Here is a 21,334-nt window from a genome sequence, read left to right on the forward strand (position 1 = left end):
GAAATGCGTGATAAAATGACATCGAAGGGGCGCAGTTCTTTGAAATTGCGAAAGAGCAAAGGCCCCCGATATAATAAATACTAGATTCAATGCCGTGAAGCGGGAGAGATGCGTTATTCAATGCGCGGTGCCCCTGCTATCGCATTATCTTCGTGTAAAACAAAATGAAGTCAATCTTTTGTGTGTTTCTCGTCACGGAGAGGTGCACACTTCATTAACTCTGACAAACCAAACGACAGACTGCTCATTTGATTTTTTGGTTGCCAGACTTTGTAGCCACGATCCCGATAGAGTTGGGAGCCTCCCTTCCCAAAACTATCCAAACCAGTGGCGAATGTAGTAGGCAGGTTGTACCATCTGGTGGGGAACGCGGCAAGCGGCAACCGGTTCTGCTCGCAATCACAGGACTAGCGTTCGCGGTACGGCCATGGGATGGCGCTCAGTATGCCGCTCTGTTTTACGGAGGGGGGAGAGTTTTCAATGACCTCGTTTTCATTCGAGTCGAGAAACGTACGCTACTGTAATCTTGCAGCGTTCCCAAAGCAGTACAAAGCGTGTCGGTCGGCGAATTAAACGATTTCATCACTTTCAAAACAAAGACAGACCAAGACGCAAGGTGTTTTTTTTACATTTACTGTAAAGAGTGAATCCAATAAGAGCTAAATTTTATAAAACTCGGAACAGCTACTTTTCTAAAAAAAATATATATATATAAATACAATTTTATAGCAAATTGCTAAGCGATTGTGTTGGATACATGAAACGTTCTTGCATCACAAACGTTTAGAGATACTCTGAGTTTCCAGACGCCAGACGCCTACGTTCACCACGCTCTTTATTAAATAGTTTAAGGCGTACCATGTGTACACTCGAGAGTTGTTCCTAGAATGAAGCGACACTAGCGCTAGTCGGGCTGATAAACCTGGCGATCTTCCAGGGCCCTTTTATTAACTCGCTCAGTGCACCTCTCCCTCTCCTTCAGTGCACACAGTTGGTGGAACTACTCCTCGCCTACCTCATTCCTCCTCCCCTACCACTTTGGTCACATGACCTCCCCGTGAACCAATCAGCGTCGACCAACTCACTCCTTCTCTCCCACAGGATAACGGTGATATTCAGTGTCGAGTACAGCGGCCACGTTTTTATCAAGGTTCAATTTTATCTGGGCTTCACCGAATGCCGAAAACCTAGCCAAAGATCGTTTCACGTTAACACGAGTGAAAGGGTGTCAACTTGCTATCTGCAGGACGTAGTGCGGATGCCCCGCAGGGCTTTCCCCTCAAATGGCACCTCAACTCACGGCAATGTGTCAGAAGAAAAGACATTTGTTTAGTAATCTATATGGTGTGGCTTCGATTGTCGCCTAATGAAGACTGTTTCTTACCGCGATAGTCTCTTCCCTCCCACTGAAAGAGACGCGTTCTTACAATGCTTCATATTTACCAGGCTTTACAAAATGCCGAACTCGTAGCCAAAGAACGTTCCACCTGAAACAGATAAAAACCCGAGTTAGCTGTCTCCTTCGTCTGATCACCAATGGCCAGGGGTGTCGTGACAGATTGTGAACCGTAACATCACCTCTAATATAACAAAATCGGAGCACTACATTTTCGATTTGACTAAGGACGGGTACAGATTTATCACAAGTGCTGCGACAGCGTTTGGATGCCATTAGCGTCCAATATCTGATAGCGTTGACGCTGCAGTCATGTTCAACCCTGCCCCGCGTCGGCCTTCTCTAGTTGACGTCAACTATTCGTTCGGCACGATGGCTCTGTCACCCAGGAGGCGTTGCCCAGAAGCGCTTTGGTACCCGCTTTTTCTGGATCGCTGCCGGAACAGGCTGTCAGGTGTCCTTACGCCGCAGGGCCGTAACCAGGGGGGGGGATAGGGGGTTCCGACCCCCCCCGAAATTTTTTTCTGGGTACGGCCCTGGTCGGTGCACTTGCAGCCAGCCGATTTTAATCTCCACCTCTGCGCACGTGCAGTGGCACCGGTCGGCTACCGGATACCAAACCGGGACCGGCTCTTCGGTTTGCTATAACTCTCCATTATATGCCACCGATGCACATGATTCATAGGCGAAAATAAGACAAAATGGCCGCCGTTGTCCCCGAAAACCCCCCCCGAAATTTTTTTCTGGGTACGGCCCTGTTACGCCGGATCTAGTTGTCAATGCGCACGAAAGCCATGCACCTGAGTACGCAATGCTCATTGCACGTGGAACGCACCGGTCATGGCCCACGTCTACATGGGTGCGATCATAACGCATCAAATCGACGGGGCACCAATGAAACGCACCCCGCCTCCTCGTCCTTTTCTCGTGTCGTCAAATTTTGATTCGACGTGCTATGATTGCATGCACGTAAGCACACTACCGACTGACTTAATCTGGAGCTTGCCGTCAGTAGAGCACACGAGGGTTAACGGTTGGCACCTGTCTTGATTCACTAGTGCGTGATTACACGCCTAAAACTCCAAGCTAGCAGTGGTACAGCACTGCATGAATGACTCATCTAAAGCGAAGACACCGACCTCACACTGGGGCTGACTGTCACAAATTCAGGCTTTTCTTGATTTTGTTTTACATTTTTATGATCTTCTTTTCGGACCACTTTAAGTGTCGGTACGGTCCGGGAACGGGGAGTGCCGGGCCGCTTTTAATCTCCAGTTCGTCCCGTCGTATTATCCTTTCTACGTCCCCAACGGGTTTGCTCGTTTTCGGGGTAGGTATTTGTGGACGGGCGACTCAGATTAGGCTTCACCCCGGGGCAAAGTTAATTTGTGTCTTGGCCTTCGCGGACGGAGGGGTGCGTTTGCGGACTCTGGTGCCGATTTGACACGCGAAGGCGACGCCGGGATACAAAGATGTCTAAGCTGGCTAGCGCGCCTTTTTGAAGGCGGCGACTTTCCTCAGTCTGGCGCCTGTCGTTGTTGTCGGGTTCTACGTATCGACGATAATTGATGTTTTGGACTCGTACGGGGGAAATGGATGGCCTGTATGTTTTCCCATTTGGGTCGGCGCCGGATACCTTTGCTTTTCTGGGAAGTGGACTGACCCGAAAGGCGGGAAAACGGGAGGTTGGTCGGTAGTCGAACCTATAAAAAGGGGTTCTGGAACAAAGGAGGTAGTCGAGCCCCGGAGCTGGCCGGGGTGCTGCTTGACGCAGTCACTCCCTGCACGTGAGTTTTTGAACGTTTAATTTTTCGGCTTCTGCCCTGCCTGTCGGGCAAGTGTTTGAGTTGGTTGTGCTGAAGCGTGCGTGGCTGTGTGGTGCGCGGTGTCGACCTCATCAAGCTTCTAACCGGACCGCCTGACTCCGAGACATCGTTCTTCGGCCGACATCTCCAGACAACGGACTGCTCTGGACTCAGCACCTACCGGAAAGCTAAGCTGTTTTTTGTTTGTTTTGTCTACTTCATCCTCCGGCTCTGAAGTACGAACTGTTGAACTTTGGGACATTTTTATACGTAGCGCTACTTTCTGTCGCGACTGTTTTGGGGGATTGTCCCTTTTGGGTAGCGGTAACGTTCGAGTTCCGTCTCGGTTTGCCCTTGTTTTTGGTTAGTGTTGGGATTTCGTCGCGGTTTTGTCGGCTCGATCCTGTTTTACGAGTGTCGTGACTTTTTTAGTATTAGTTTCTGGCCCGCGGGACCCCATTGCGTTTAACTGGAGCGAGGTTTGTGTAGAGTGCTCTTTTGCCGTCCGCGGCGTAGTATTTCACTTTATTAAATTTTTAATCTTTTGTTTGCTTATCCTCCCTGTGTCATCGTCTCTCTTTCCTGTTTTTACACCTGGCGTGGACCTAGCGCTAGTCACCGGTCGAACTTAGCTCTTTTGTTCTTTTTCCGTAATTTCTCGTTTATCCTCAGAGTGGATCATTGCTTTATTTTTATTAATTTAACCACCCACTCCGTGACAAATTGGCGTCTGCGGCAGGACCGGTGGCATGGTGTAAGGTTAGGGAGACGACCCCACTGCGAAGGAAGGCCGCGAGGAAGAACGAGGGCGGGCGATTCGAGTAATCGTTTGTTTCTTGCTTTGAGTGTGAGAGTTATTGTGCTACCATGTCGCGAGTGGAATTAACCGCGCTTGGGAGAGAGCTGGGCTACGATGGGGTGGAACTGCGAAACTGGGTGAGAGATGAGATGGATCGAGAGGACGTGCGGCAAGCAAAGGCAAAAGAAATGATAGAGTTGAAGATTCGGCTGAAGGAAGTCGAAAATGCGAGCCCTACGAATGGGTCTGGGGCGAATCACGGCGCCGTGCTAACGAGTCCTCAACGCTGGATGGCGGCCTTTGATGAGAAGAAAGACGACTTAGACGCATATCTCCTTCGGTTCGAGCGTTTAGCCCTGGGACAACTCTGGCCTCGCGACCAATGGGCTACGATGCTGGCATTGTGTTTGAAGGGCGAGGCACTGTCGGTAATTTCCAGACTCACACCGGAAGAGTCCGTTGACTACGAGGGCGTGAAGAAGGCATTGATGAGACGGTTCCGTCTGACTGCAGAGGGATTTCGTGAAAAGTTTCGGAACGCCAAACCGGAAAACGGGGAAACGGGAGCACAGTTTGCAGCGCGCCTGGCGAGCCTATTCGACCGTTGGGTCGAACTTGCCGAGACGATGAAGGAGTACGACACTCTCCGGAACCTAGTACTCACCGAACAATTCATAAAGGGGTGCTCGCCGAAGCTTGCCATCTTCATGAAGGAGAGAGGATCAAAGACTCTGGACGACATGGCCGACTTGGCCGATCGGTTTCTGGAAGCACAAGGGGCCCAGTCTCTTGGGTTCAAGTCGGAAGAGAAGAAACCGAACCCTGATGCTCCACGAGATGTCAACAAGAACCCTGCGGGAGAAGGACGGCCTCCCTTGAGATGCTTTCTCTGCAACCGCTTGGGACACCGGGCTGCTGACTGCCGAGAGAAAGGCCCGAAGACTCCCTCCTGCTGGAGATGTGGTCGGACAGGCCACACCGCAAATTCCTGCCAGGGAGGATCCCAAGATGGACCCCGGGGGCGATCTCAAGCTTCCTGCTGTGTGACTACTGAGAACGGCCAGATGAACGACGGGCTCAATCAGAACGGCTACGGGAAATTGAAGAACGAGGAGCGACTCCAGATCGTAAGTTCGATCATTGCGGTCGAAACGAAGCACTTGACGGATCGACTACCAGTACGAACGGGAAAAGCGGGAAAGCGAGTCGTCACGATCCTCCGCGACACCGGGTGCAACACCGTTGTCGTTCGGAGAAGCCTTATCTCAGACGAAGACCTCACAGGAACGTCTAAAGCAGTTTACCTGGTGGATGGAACGGTCAGGGTACTCCCCGAAGCCAGGCTGTCGATGTGCACTCCTTTCTTCAGCGGCGAAGTAACAGCACTCTGCATGGAGAGTCCAATATATGACATCATTCTGGGCAACATTCCCGGGGCTCTGGCAGCAGGAGAGTCCAATCCCGACTGGGATGTTGAAGCAGCTGATAACGGGATCACCACCGAAGACAACAACGGCAAGGAAGTCGAATCTACCATGAGTGCCGCCGTGGAAACCAGGCTTCAAAAGAAGAGCAGCCAGACGGCTGGACCTAAGCCACACAAGGTCCCGGAAATCCCGAATGAAACTGTCACTCCCGAAGCTCTGTTGGCAGAACAACGTAGGCACGAGGGCCTCCCGAGCTGTTTCCTGAACGAGGGCAAAGAAAATGACTGTCAAGAAGAAAAGACACCCTTGCGAGTTCTTTATGAAGAACGTAGATCTGGGGCACTCGACAGGGTTGTTTCACGGCAACCTCCTGACAAAGTACGAAGAGCGACAGACGGAGGGGGAGACCAATGTCTGCAACGTCGTAACTTAGGAAGAAGAGGATCGCGAACGGGATTTCTCCTTGCTGAGAATGGAAACAAGCGAGAGATCGAAAGACGTCGTGTTTGGGACGGGCCTTAGCGCTCAACAGAGGACGGACACTATTCTTTGCAGTTCGAGGCGCCATCGAACAGCAAGTTTAGTACACAAAGGGCGGGGAAACGTTGGAGCCGATTATTTAGGCCGGCTTTAAGTTTTCTTTTTGTCATTTTTAATTAATATTATTTTCATATTTGTAGAGTCCTGCTTACAGGATCTTCGAAGCGCTCTCTCTGGTTCGTTTGTATGTATGTACTTTGCCGCCTGGAGACGTGTGTGTTTGTTTCTCCCTTTACCTTTTGAGGCAGCTGTTGGTTTCATGGTGTCTGAATTTGTGCTGTGTTTGAATTTTCACGCGTGAAAAATTCTTGAAGTGGGGAGTAGTGTCACAAATTCAGGCTTTTCTTGATTTTGTTTTACATTTTTATGATCTTCTTTTCGGACCACTTTAAGTGTCGGTACGGTCCGGGAACGGGGAGTGCCGGGCCGCTTTTAATCTCCAGTTCGTCCCGTCGTATTATCCTTTCTACGTCCCCAACGGGTTTGCTCGTTTTCGGGGTAGGTATTTGTGGACGGGCGACTCAGATTAGGCTTCACCCCGGGGCAAAGTTAATTTGTGTCTTGGCCTTCGCGGACGGAGGGGTGCGTTTGCGGACTCTGGTGCCGATTTGACACGCGAAGGCGACGCCATGTACAAAGATGTCTAAGCTGGCTAGCGCGCCTTTTTGAAGGCGGCGACTTTCCTCAGTCTGGCGCCTGTCGTTGTTGTCGGGTTCTACGTATCGACGATAATTGATGTTTTGGACTCGTACGGGGGAAATGGATGGCCTGTATGTTTTCCCATTTGGGTCGGCGCCGGATACCTTTGCTTTTCTGGGAAGTGGACTGACCCGAAAGGCGGGAAAACGGGAGGTTGGTCGGTAGTCGAACCTATAAAAAGGGGTTCTGGAACAAAGGAGGTAGTCGAGCCCCGGAGCTGGCCGGGGTGCTGCTCGACGCAGTCACTCCCTGCACGTGAGTTTTTGAACGTTTAATTTTTCGGCTTCTGCCCTGCCTGTCGGGCAAGTGTTTGAGTTGGTTGTGCTGAAGCGTGCGTGGCTGTGTGGTGCGCGGTGTCGACCTCATCAAGCTTCTAACCGGACCGCCTGACTCCGAGACATCGTTCTTCGGCCGACATCTCCAGACAACGGACTGCTCTGGACTCAGCACCTACCGGAAAGCTAAGCTGTTTTTTGTTTGTTTTGTCTACTTCATCCTCCGGCTCTGAAGTACGAACTGTTGAACTTTGGGACATTTTTATACGTAGCGCTACTTTCTGTCGCGACTGTTTTGGGGGATTGTCCCTTTTGGGTAGCGGTAACGTTCGAGTTCCGTCTCGGTTTGCCCTTGTTTTTGGTTAGTGTTGGGATTTCGTCGCGGTTTTGTCGGCTCGATCCTGTTTTACGAGTGTCGTGACTTTTTTAGTATTAGTTTCTGGCCCGCGGGACCCCATTGCGTTTAACTGGAGCGAGGTTTGTGTAGAGTGCTCTTTTGCCGTCCGCGGCGTAGTATTTCACTTTATTAAATTTTTAATCTTTTGTTTGCTTATCCTCCCTGTGTCATCGTCTCTCTTTCCTGTTTTTACACCTGGCGTGGACCTAGCGCTAGTCACCGGTCGAACTTAGCTCTTTTGTTCTTTTTCCGTAATTTCTCGTTTATCCTCAGAGTGGATCATTGCTTTATTTTTATTAATTTAACCACCCACTCCGTGACACTGACGCACTTCCCGCTGTCATAAACATATCAGAATTACTTTACCTCTTCTGATCACACACACCACAAGAGTGAGATCCACAAGAGGGGGAAGTCGCAACGTAGATAAGATTTACGTAAATATTCTCCTACTAAATCAGTATATCATCATCATGATTTATTACTCCATGAGGCCCCTAGAGGGCATTTTACAAGGGGAGGAAGGTATTCCCCTGCTGTGCGAGTCGCCCGGTAATATCTCGTTTGCGCGTAAACACAAAGATGCTTCAAGTATTTGCATGTAATCTCAGTAATGCACCTCCTGGAATGAGTAGTCCTGGCCAACAGGGTGATCTCTCTGGAATTTCATTGATAACAATACAAAAATAAAAAAAAGGGGGGGGGGGGGCGAGCAGCACAGTTGTTCGGCAGTGATGCGTGCCTTGCCTTCTTCGATTGTCTCCTTTGTGCGTGGTAAAGAAATGGACTTTTCATGTTCGTCTGTACGTTCGCTCGGAGAGACCACAGGCAGGTGGGAAAGAGAATTAGACCTTTCATTCCGACGTGAGCTTCGCTTCATTTAAAGTGTGACCGCAGACGACGGTACGTGATCCGACGGAGCCAACCAAGCAACGCCAAAAGTGCTTCAAAACGATACTCATGGGTTTTGTACGGTTGCTGCCACCGATTAAATCAAACGCACACTGAATGGCCGCGATCCCGCGCTTTTTGGTTTCTGTGCGTGATTGGTATATAGTCTTTTGCATCGCTTATCACCCGGGCGGAAAAACGCTGAGTCACTGGGCTGTGAACGGATGCGCAGTGTTTGACATATCGCACAGCAGAGCAACAGCGCATGTTCAGAAGGCGTGCCACAGTAAAACAGACAAAAATGGCAGCGCGCACAAGACAATTTTTTTAAAGGCTTTTACAGTCCGGGTACAGCAAACGCACAAAGCCTACGAGCACCGTGACGATGCGCTTTTAGCTCTGCTTGACTGGCTCTATCGGATCCTATGCGGACGGCAAGTCGTCTGCTGCTTCCGCAGGAGTGACGGTGACGTCATAACGACGCCGAGCTCTGACTGGTTTTGATTGGAAGGACAGTGGGTAGACCTCAAAGCCATCCTCCTTGAGGTCTACCCACTAGCATTTAATCCGAGCCAATCAAAGCTCGGCGTCGTTATGACGTCATCAGAACCCCTCCAAAAGAAGCGGACGGAGTTGCGCTCCGTATAGCGTCGGCTGCGGTCGGAGGAGAAGCTGAGTGTAAAAGATCCCGAAGGAAAAATCCATCAATGTAACCCTGTTTGGCAGTCAATGTTTTCTAGTGGACCGCTGACTGTGCCTGACTGTACGTCAAGCATGTCTGATTGGCCAACAAGTTACTCTGACCGACAGTCAAACTCCAGTCAGACTCCGGTTGTCGGCTTTCTGATGGTTTCCTGGTGGCAGTCGGCCGCCGCGAAATGCCGTCAAGATTTCTTGGTGGCGATTCTGATTGTACATCGACTGTCTCTGACTGTACGTCAAAAAGCTTTGACGTGCAGACAGACGTACGGTCAAAGGACGTAAAGGTCGTTCGGATACCACTATTTCGTCAAATCTAGGAATACGAAAAATAATCTATGCACGAGAAAACGATTTCGGGACGTGAGCCCATAAAACCGCTGATGTTAGAGATATGACACGCAACCGACCGACAACCTTGATCAGAAGCCCGCCGAAACGCCGAATTTCTTCGCCGACCTTCCATGAACGATCGCTCTCGACTCGTTTTGTTTGCCCGCTTGCTCCAACCTGTCGATCCTGCCCGGGCTCTACATTGTCTTACGTTTTAGTAGAATTTCTACTCGACACGACCCAGCCTGTTGTGAGTTCCGACGATGTAAGGCACTTTAGCGGTGTAGTTGAAGACCGCAAGGTGTACTACTCTGCCGGAGACGCTCCAACGAAAGGAGGGTTCTACGACGCGAAACTACTCTGCATGGCAGGTGAGTAGAACTGAAGTACGGCGATTGATGTACGATTGCTTGGTTTAACTGCATATACGGCAGAAGAACTTTGTAGAGCGATGCACTCATTGTCGGAACCTCTCGCTGCAATACTGAAATGCTCTTGACTCGGTCCGAGAGGTTTAGGCAAGAAAGTTTATATCTTTCTATCTGGTGTGCACGGTAAAAACGTTCCGTAAAAAAACGTAGAGCTTCTAATTAAAAGCTACGGAGAAGCATCCGTAATCTGAAATACGATTGACTTGTCCGTAAATCTAAAGTTACGATTCTTTAAACAACTGAAATTGTTTGCGACAAGCTGAAAATTGTTTTATTTGGGTTAGACTAATAGACAATGGTTCTCACATTTTAAAGGATAATTTATTGCACTGTCAAACAACTAATGATAAACGTTCCGAAACGAGGTGGCGATAGTTACCGCTAAATTGAAAAGCACGAGGTGAGATTTTTGTCTAGTATAATCACACTGCCTCTATCTCTTCATCTACCCATCTCCGCTCGCTCGTTTTGCTGCCGTTACTGCCGCGCTTGTTTTGTCGAGGGGTAGAGGTACTTGGTGGTTTCTGTGCGAGCTTTCCTTGTTGTTATCAAAACGGTGAGTTTGTTCTGCTCTTTTTATTAACATTGATTGGGGACTGTCATATATACGTTCGTATTTTTGACACTTATTTCCTCAAAAGAAACGAAACCACGGATTTGCGTCGCTTGAAACTTTCGGGTTCAATGACTGTCGCCGCTATCTCAGTTCGTGTTTGACGTTCTTCTCAGAGATGAAAGCTCAAGTCGGGTGCTCGTTTGAACCTTGTGTCATGTCGCGAGCTCGCTGGGACGCGCGGTTCGTCGTTTGTAGCGATTGGGAGGCTATTCGCGCGTGCTGGCTGGTAAGAGTTGCAGTAAAGCACGTGACAACGCGTCGTCCGACTGCGTGAGTGCGCTTTACGAGTTTCGCATTGTTGTTCGCGCGCCCTGTAGCCTTCTCATTTCGCAGAGGGGTCCCTATCGTTTCGTCGAAATTCGTTTTGCGGCAGTACGTTTCGTGGACAACTTTTCATGAACACGTTTCGTCGACACGAACGTTTCATCGACACTCGTTACGCGAATTTCATGCTGCAGGGACGTTTCGCCACTCGTGTATCACTGAAGTGCGCGTAAACCCACACCCCCGCCTGCGTTCACACCACTTCGCGGCGACAGTCTGCGGCTGCTCGTTACAAAAATGTTAAACCACCTAACCGACCCGTACAGGTAGCTTCGCGGCGACAGTATCATGCAGCTTACTCTCTCCCCCCCCCCCCCAAAAAAAAAAAAGAAAGAAAAAAGAAGAGTAATTTGAGCTGTCGATGAAACGATCTGTCGAGGAAACGTCGTTCGATGAACTGATTCCCATTGGTGTATCACCACTGCGTATTTCACGTTCACTGGTTGGTTAGCAGTCATAATGCAGCCGATGAATTTCTCATTTCACAGAACGCACTTGTGTCACCGTACACTGATTCCCCCCAACCAGATGGTCTAAGACCATTGTATTGATATACATTTTTATGCTCATAATAATCTATGTGTATATTAAAGCAATATACCTCCGCTCAATACTTGCACGGCGCCACTCAGGAGGGCACGTAATACCACTGTTCAACGGACTGCAAAATTGTATGCATTAATCTTGCTCCTCAGTCAGACTGTTTGTAAGGAACATAGCCACCGTTCCTGCAGTTTCAAATTGTCTGAGATGCAAGCTCATATTTTTTTCAGGAGGTGTCTTCAACGACAATTGCTTCCTTGTCACTGAGCATCGGCCAATGTTTAAAGAGCCTATGCCATTCTTGAAGGCGGTATGCGTCTTGTTTGGAGCTTTTTACGTGTTGAATTTACCTATTCAAAGGAAGCCTTGGCCACTCTCGAGTTTATGCAAATGTGAGAAAATCTTGAAATGCGTCAAGTCCACAGGATGTGTCATAGAATGACATAATCTATATTACCCTATCATTTATCGTGCCGTAGCGCCCTTTTTCACAACTCGCACTAACATTGGAGCTGTACTAATTTTACAAAGAATTACGCTGCTGCATATTTATAATGAATTGATAACGTGGGAACACTGGTTGTTATTAGGCTGTAACTTTCAAGGCAGGGAAGCATGGTTATCTTGTAGAGACCAGCACGCGGCACGGGCGTCACGCAGCTGCGTTGGCGCTGTCGGCGGCACAGCGCAGACGCTTCACTTTACGCGAATTCGGTTTTTGCGCACGCACAGTGCTCACACCTGGTGTGGGCAAACGCGGGCTTGCTTATAAACAGGGTGTCGGTCTATAGAATGTGTGCTTGTTCAGCAGTCATTCAGGTTTAACATGTTGCAACACTACCATAGTCTGACTTGATAGTAGAAAATAAATGGCTTCACCTTCACCAGGCTGAGTATGCATGAAGCAGGCATGGCATTAATGTTAGATGATGCAATATATCCTCCTAGACCAATCTTCCAAATCAACCTGGAGAAGGGGTTGAAGAGAATGGGAGCAGTGAAGCGAACGACGGCCCAGCGCAAGATTTTAGCGATGCTGAAGGGCTTCAAATGAAGTCTCCACAGAAATCCCTTGAACCTGTATGTTTCTTTATGGTAAGTGCAAATTTGAATTCCTACACATCTAGCATGTACCCAAGAGAAAGACAACTCTAATGTGGCTGATGCCAATCTTATGAGAAGCATAACAAAGGGCTTTGTGAGTATTCAGAACTTTCAAATATCGAAGCGAATGATGTCATATTTTGTTTATACTTTCATTGGATAGACGGTTCGGCAGTTGTAAGAATTTTCAATCTGAGAATGCTCCAGGACACACCATCGTAAAAAAGCAACTGAAACGACTCACAAAAGCCCACACACAAGTCTGGGAACTGTATGCAAATAAAACTTATTTCAACTCGTTTATTTAAAACGGGAAGTCATCCTGTAATTGTAACCTAAGATGGTTGATCTGTAAAATGTTTGAGCCCCCAGAGCCAATACATGATTTGCTGCGGTACGCTGCTGTGAACCGGTGACGCATGCACGCAGGGCGAGTGCTACAGTGTCAAGGCAGATGTGGCCGACATGATATGGTATTCATATCCCGTGTTATTAGGAGTCTGCGTCTGTTTAATTACAGCAACCGGCATCCTGCCACTTTACAAATTATCTCCTTGCAATTTTTTTGCCCCTTGCTCTCGCACAAAATAATTATTCGTTTGATATTTAAATGTATTATTATTAGAGGGGGGGTGCACCGATTTTATGATTAAGAGAATTTGCATCTCGTCATTTTTACGTTGTTTATCACGTCCCGGAGGATACAGAAAACATATCCTTCATTAAGAATGTTGCGATTCCGCTGCATAATCGCAAAACAAAAGCCAAGCTTTTTCCCCCACCCGCAGCCGCAAGTGGCAGCCGAAGGAACTACGGCTAGAAGATTACGTGCCCTCGCTCGGCTCCAAGCTGCAGCATTACGCCCGCTAATGTCAGCAGAGAGAGGGAGAGGAAGCGTCCTCCGAGATAGCACACGGGAACCTACACGGCACTCCGAATGACGTCACTATACTCCGCGACAACTTTTCTTGGCAATGCAGTCGAAGGAGTGGAAGGTACAGGCCCGCGTCCCCTCTCCCAATTTGAGTGTGCGCGGTCTCTCCTCCTCTCCCCGGAAATGGGGGAGGAGGAAAGCCTGCGTACTCTAGAAATGGGAGAGGGGACGCGTGACTTACCTTCCTCTGCATTGCCAAAAAAAGTTGTCGCGGAGTATTAGGAGTGCGATCAGGTGTGACCCTGAAGACTGGGAGTGAGTTGAGGGGTGCCCGAAATGCCAATAGCTATCTTCTTTTTTTATGCAACAACTAGGACGTGCAGGCGAAATCGGTTTCCTGTTCTTTACTTCAGAAGTGTCAGAGAGCAACCTGCACAAATTTTTGGCCGAAGTCCGGAAATCGTTGCACCACCCTTTAAATAGTAACTTTTAAGCTATGAAGTAAGCGAAGCCTCATGGTTCTTTTTTTTGTTTTTGTTTAATAGAGGTTTTTCAAAGCACAAGTCGGCCGGTCTGCCAGCCACCTGCAGCCATGCTTGCACTGCATGATTACTCAGCATGTCCTGTGCCAACTGCTATTTAAGCTGCTCTAACCTGATTAAATTGACAGTCTGACAATCTTGTGTCTTATTTTTCAGAAAATAGAGTGTGCACCTCAAGACGTCGAGCAATGTTTGATGATTTAACCATTTGAACCAGTTGAATTACGGAGTCAACTTCGCTTTTTTTTTATGGTAAGTCACGAGTCTGAGTTCTTACAGATTGAGCATGTCCCTGAGGGGGAGGCAACGCTGATGTAGCTGATGTCACTTTTTCGACAACTGTTGTAGCAATATCAGTCACATCTAACATGTTGCCCCTAAAGCCCCAGTTTGAACATGTATCAAGCCTTTTTCTAATGCATATTTTAGCAGATTATGAGTTAACTTCAAAATGGAACTGCATGGTTCATTCTCGTTTTGTAGAGGTTTTTCAGGGCACAAGTTGGCTGATCTCTTGCAGCCTCCTGCAGTCATGCTTGCACTGCAGGGTTACTTTGCATGTCCAGTGCCAACTGCGATTTAAGCTACTCTCACTTGCTTTAACTGGCATTCTGACAGTCTTGTGTATGTCTTGTTTTTCAGAAGATACGGTTAGCATCTCGAAACGTCGAGCAACGTTTTATGATTTAACTATTTGAACAAGTCGAGTTACGGAGTCAACTTCGCTGGTGTATTTTCATGGTAAGTAAAAAGTGAGTTATTACAGATCGAGCACGACTCTGAGAGGGAGACATTGCTGATCCAGTTGGTGTCACTTCCGACAAGCTTTGTAGTTGTGTCCGTCGCATGTAACATTGTTTTGACCCCAACTGGTGTTACTATACACTATAGCTAGATTCAAACCTAATATGCTAAATTCATTTGAATCTAGTTACTATAGCTAAATTCAAACATACTAGGTCACCTGCTGCTGGCTTTTTGTAGCCGATGAACTTGCCACGTTTGAATCGCAGGTAGTATTAAGTAGTGACACGTTGCAAGCAACATATTGATGTAACAATTGTTTTCTTGGTAACACGAACTGTCACACGCTAAGTTTGTGGGAAGTAAGTTCTGTATCACATTATTTTTACTGAATAAAAAAGTAGCAATGCTCTTTTGTAGTTATTTTTTTTTATCTTTCTAATTACAGATACATTGAGGAGCATGATCTGATGCATACCTTATATCTAGATTGTTATGGATAGACAATGACCAAAAAGATTAGGTATGCATTTCGGATTATGGATGACAAGTGCCAATGACAAAGCGCAGCTGGCAATGCAGGGAAAACACTGACAACAGATAAACAAGGAGAATATTTTTTTTCAACTACCTCCAAAAGTTGTGCGTACAGTGAGGAGCAGTGGTGGAGAAAGGTAACCTCAGAGGCAATGGCTTTGTGTATTGTTGAGGTTTTAACCAGGAACAAATCCTTGTGCATGCAAGCCATTCCACCGAGTGTGCCAGTTGAAACCTTGTTCAGCGATGGAAATGGATGTGCTTGCCTTCAGTAAAGTAAAGCTTTTGGATGAAAATTTAGAAAAGCAACTGCTGCTTTAGTATAAGATGTAATAACACTGATGCAGGCACTTTGTGCAAAAAACCTGAGCATAGCCGGTTCCTAGTTTTTCTTGTTTATTTGTTTAATAAAAGAAGTAAAGTAAAATAATGGAATTACCTCTTAGGAGTAACTGTAATAGGTTACTTTTTTCTTAACTAGCTTAATTAGGTAGTCTTTTTATATAAAGTATCTTGGCCCAAGGCGACAAATATTGTAAGGGTCCTCTGATTGCATAATTTTTTCGCTTAGTTTATGTCGATGCCTACAAGGTCTGGCTCTAAGATTTGAAATCTGTTTTCTTATATATTCTAACACATTATAAGGTAACCTTTAAGTAAAGGGAACTGTATGGTTCTTAAGTATTGTTTGTAGGAATTTCTTGGAGCACAAGTCAGCTGATTTCTGGCAGTCTCCTGTGGCCATTGTACTGCAGGATTACCTTGGATAGTTATAGCCAGCTACGATTTAAGCCACTCTCATTTGTATAGATTGTCATTCGTGTTTGTCTTTTTTTTTTTCAGGAACTACATTTGGAATTGTACAACATGGAGCAGTTTTTGACGATTGGTCACTTTGAAAAAGTCATATTGTGAAGTTGGCTGCACATGTTTTTTGCTGGCAAGTAAATAGTTCAGTTTTTAAAATCTATCATGTCTGAGAGAAAAGCAAACTTGATGTGACTGACAGCACCCTTCTGAAAACTGTTTGGACAATATTGATCACATCTAACCAGGGTTTTTCCCACGGTGGGTGGCAGTGGTTTCGCTGCCCACTAGTCCTGCTAGCCGCCCAGTTCTTTGAAAAATGTCTTGTGGCCTTCATGTCTTGGCACAGAAATCGCTGTGCTCGGCAGTCTTCTGTGCCAAGACATGCAGGTACAGGTCCCCACAACCCAAATTAATACGACTTGGTCGAGGTGCACGCAGAAGAAAGATGCGGCTGCTGCCTGTGTCCCCCTCCCCTCCACAGTCATAGTCGGATGTCTATTTGTCCACAATGTATGGAGAAAAATCTGTGTCTAACATTTATTCTATCCTAACTTGTACAGCTTCACTAGGTCAAAGGCCACAGTTATTAAGAAGGCCTTCCACAAGATTGGCTTTTTCCTCATCTGTGCAGATCCGATATGGTCTTAAATTAATTTTATGCGGTTGGCTTCACATATTTATTTCTTGTAGATATAAAATAACTGGTGTAATGAAAGTTTCATGGTACCTTTTTTTTTAATGGGTTGCTTGTCTCGGCTTGACCTATTTTCACTTTAAATTCGACAGCATTTGTGGGCGAACCTTTTGTCATTTTTCACCAGTCGGTTGGTCTCTTTTATGGTTTGTGTGACCGATTTGACTCTAGCACAGGCAACGCCAGAGGCACATGATGACAGCTTGGTTTGTATGAGCGCTCACGCAGAGAGAAAGCTTTTTAAAATCGTGCATCTGACCCTATGCTTTTGTCAGCTCCAAATCCAACTTGTAAATTGGAGTATAGGCATGCACGTACACCAAAATGCATCATTCGCACACATCGGAAGAGTATCTTAGAGAAAATTATGAAGAAGGGTCCGCCTTTCAATGGGCAACAAAAGAAATGCGCAGTCAGAACGCGCTGACGAGGTGGCCAAGCAAGCTCCTTGAGTGGGAGGCACTTGGGGTAAAGGGAATGGCTAGATCACATCTTGGGGGTAATCAGGTGCACAAAGTGTGGAGCTTGCAAACAGACTTGCATGCCATATATAAATACTCTGTAAATTTTTACCACTTGCTCAACTCAGAAGCGTGTGCACAGGTGTGCTCAAACGTGGGTAGGATGGAGCTCCCAAATTGTAAGATTGGGGACTGGGGACTAAGCTACTGCTTAGTCCCCAGTTTTTGATAGCAGTTTTAGTACACATGCACTCTTTCACCTGCTCAGTTCTGTGAAAACCTTCAGGCATATCTAAAGAGAAAATCAAGTTTCTATGTTCACACACTCTAAGCACTCGAGGCTGACCAGCTGATTCGACAACGAGAAAGAGTGCAACTAGCCTTTCATTCTAATGGGAGATTTTGAGTGACTGCCCAAACTTATGAAAGTCTGGGATATGAGCTTAGCCAGTTTTACATAAACTCTTCTGCAACATCTCATGAACCTTAGAAATAAAGCATTACTCAAACTGGATCAAGTTTTCCGGTTGGTTCATCAGTTCTCAAGAAATGCTTCACATTATAAACCAAATCACTATTGCAATTCCGGCCTTGCATTTTTTTTCTAACTTTCGAACGAATTTAGGCTTGAAGTGTATCGGTTTTGACGAAGGAACAGGAGAACAAGACCCTCAAGTCAAACATTGGTTTTAGATATCAGGTCACAGGATGAACAATTAGAGGCAATGTCCATTTGACTTTTGTATAAGATTCATGGCTAATAATTAAATGGGCTGAGGGGGGCTGTGTTTTATGCACAAGCTCAATTTGCACGTCTTGTTGATCTGATATAGATATTTAATTATTTTTTCTCTGTTTTCTCTTCTTTAGCACATCATGTTACATGCAGCACCTAAAAACAAAGGCAGAACACCAATGGGGGCTCTACTTTGGCTCTTCAAGGACCCAAATACAGTGTTCGAAGGTACTTTTCTTATCTTCTCATCAATTATTCAGGTGACATTGCATGATTGCTGGAAGCAGCATAGGAAAGAGTACTCAATATTCGTTTAAAGAGATCCTTTTCCAATTCAAAATTCTGTACCTTTTTTTATAGAAAATCTGGTTGTATCAGCGTCATAATGAACAGTAGTTTATGTATAGGGCAGCATCACTAAGGGACTGGCTGTTAAATGAACTGGAGAAATCTGCACCTACAAGCATTGAGCTCATATTCTTACCAAAGGTCTATTTTAGCAGTGAACACCATTGTGACATGTGAAGGCACAGCTCCGTCTCTCTGGAACGTGAAAACAGCATTCTCTATATTTTCAAGCATGAGTGCCGACGCAGATGAGTGAGAGTGACGTTTGGTGTTGTCGAGAAGGTGCTTTATATCGCTGTTTAAAAATGCAATGACTGCGGTGGTCGTTCAGACTGCAGATAATGTTTTGTAATCCCACTACCTTCTATAATTCTGCACATTGGTCTGAATGCCAGAACTGACAGAAGAAAAACAACTGACATTGAGGAAACTTGCTGCAGATGCATTGCTCAGCTGTTTTGCCTGCTTTCCACAACAGGTTGTGGCAGCTCTCGATTGTATACATTGGTGCCCATTGTCAAATTTAAATAATTTAGTTCTATTTTTCACAGACTGGAGTTGCACCTTAAAAGTTTTCATGGGAATCTGTGTCACAAAAAGAAAACCTTTGATAAGTTCAGCTTGCTAGATGAAGGCATTAATTCTTCTAGCTCATTTTACAGCCTACCTTTCTATGGACACCGCCCTATGCGGAGAGCAAGTCGTCTGCTTCTTGCACAGACATTACGGTGATGTCAGAACGGTGACGAGCTCTCATTGGCTTTGATTGGAAGGATATAGTGGGTAGACCACAGTGCTAGACACCAGGAGGTCTACCCCCTAATTTTTTGTTCAATCAGCCGCTCGGCCTTCTGACATCACCGCAACCCCTGTGCAAGAAGCAGACAAACTTGTGCTCCACATAGGATTACGGATACTCAAGAGTGCTTTCCGTAATATAAGTGACGGAAAGCCTACTCTGTTTGCCCTTTTACCGACAAATTTTAAGCACTTTTACGGATACTAGAGCGATTTCCGTAATAGGTTTTACGGAATACGTATTCCAGTCCGTTGTTTTACGGACAGCTCTTGAATAGCGTTACGGATAGTAGAGCACTTCCCGTAATCTGTTTTGCGGAATGTCCTTTTATTTACGGATTGTGTATGTGTTTAAAAGGATTTTTTCCGTGATTAGAATTATGGATGACCTTTCCGGCAGCATAGGTGCCAGAAAATTTGTCCGTAAAAAAAGGGCAAATTTTTTTACAGATGGGCTATTGGCGTTACCGCTATGCCGCAGCTCATTATTATTGTTTCATGAAGAGCGCAGACAAAAAACATCCGTGAGCGTAGTTCAGATATGTCAGCTGCTCGTGTTCATCCGTGGAAGCCAGGGCTGCCTGTCGTAGCATGCATGCTTGCTCTCTAGCTTCAGCTGAGTCGCATACGTTTTGTGAATTAAAGTATAATGTCGTCCCGAAAGGTTCAGACATCGAGGGCGTTTCTCTGAAACATGCTCTGGGTGCACGTGGGCTCGTTTGTGAAGGATGTCCCTGCTGCCTAAAAAACGCAAATTTCAAAAGTGAAAGAAAAAAAAACAAGAAATAAGGACGGGTACGCACTTATTCCCTTGTTTGAATTCAATATGAGCAGCTGTCACCATTGCTGAGAAACCCTCAGCACCGGCATTAGGTTCCAAGTTGTTATAGCATTTTTGAACTTCTGCATTGGAAAGGACGCAATAACATTGGTAAAATGTTTGCTCCAGAAGTGAGAATGTCTGCCCCAAAACCAGTTTTTGCCTGCTACAAGAGCTCCAAATCACCATTTGTCAGTTCCACCATTGCAGTTACCACTTGCTTTAACTTAATTTATTCTAACTGTGCTGTTTGTTTTACCTTTTCAGATCGAGCATCGCTCAAGGCAGGCGTTTTCTGTGACCTAATAAAGATACAACAGGTTTGATTTTGCATTTTACTTGTCATTTTATTGGCTGTTCTCCTTGAAGTTAACTTGCAGTGATCCTATGGCAGTCGAAAGTATGTAATAGCTTCTCTGGCAACGCTGCAATCTGGTTAGCCTATCCTATCAGCTCAGCAGTGATCACAATCACACCTTCCATCAAAGACCACCACAATACGTTCCATCAAAGACCACCACAATACGTTCCATCAAAGACCACCACATACGTAATTTGGGACATTCCATCAGTGGCAGTCAGACGTCGTCTGATGGACCATCAGGGCACGTTCCACCAGGGCTGCTGACTGGCAATCAGTGTCCCAAATTACGTACCTTGATGGAATTTTCAATAGGGATGTGACATGAATAATAAAAAAAAAGGCAAAGGCCGCACGCCATCCAGGGACAACCTTCGAAACCGTTTCGGTCCTGGTTTAACCGACCTTTGCAGGGACGTTAGTAAACTTTTGTTTTTTTGTTGGTGTTTTGTTGATGGGTTCTTGTGGATGCACTTGGAATTAGATTTAAAAAAAAATAACCTTACTCAAAAGAGGTAGCGACCTTCACAGCCCGGTGTGTAATGTGTAACACCGTGACTGTACGAGAGTGAAATAGATAGGAAATAAGATGAACGGATGTTTAAAAAAAGGACAAAATGCGATCGATAAAATCTTGTTTTTTTTGTTTGTTTGTTTGTTTTATTACTGCGTGCAACTGGAGATAATTCAAACCGAAGCGGGGTCGATAGCTTTAGCGATAAGCGTGATTGTACTTCGTTGAAATCAGGGTCACTGGGCAGGCGAGCTGGTGAACGATCCGGGTGAAAAGAAACCTCGAAGATACACAAATTGTAGAGTAGAACGCCGTCTCAAAGCCGGGTTTTGAGACAGTGTTGTGTTCTTCAAATATTGTCCCTAGTCGCAGGGTCCTTGTTTTCGTACTAAGATATACTCTGGTATTTTCTTTTTGGACCGCGCCTCTGAGCCTTCGGAGTCGCAGCGGGAATTTAGGCGAAGACATTATCAGTGTACTTCAAGCTCTTGAAAAAATAAAAAAAAGACAGAAAAAATACATGTAACGTGTTGCGTACAAGCTTGCGGCTAACCACGCTGAGCACGTCGCATGCCTAAGGATAAAAATCGACTGGCTTAATAAACATTCCGTAAGATGCTACGAAAATACGACGGCTTTGAATGGGGTTTTGTAACGAGCAGCTCTTTCTTTCATAATGTAGCGGAGATGTTGTCCCGCTGAATTTAGTGGGAAATTTATGACGTCACGTCACGCTGTGGTTTCACGTGTCATCGTGAGGCACATCAACCATGACGTGACGTCATGATGTCAACCGTTACTTCACGTGACAATATG

The sequence above is a fragment of the Ixodes scapularis genome, unplaced genomic scaffold (genome assembly GCF_016920785.2).
Source record: "Ixodes scapularis isolate PalLabHiFi unplaced genomic scaffold, ASM1692078v2 PGA_scaffold6__148_contigs__length_123643588, whole genome shotgun sequence".
In the NCBI taxonomy this organism is placed as follows: Eukaryota; Metazoa; Arthropoda; class Arachnida; order Ixodida; family Ixodidae; genus Ixodes; species Ixodes scapularis.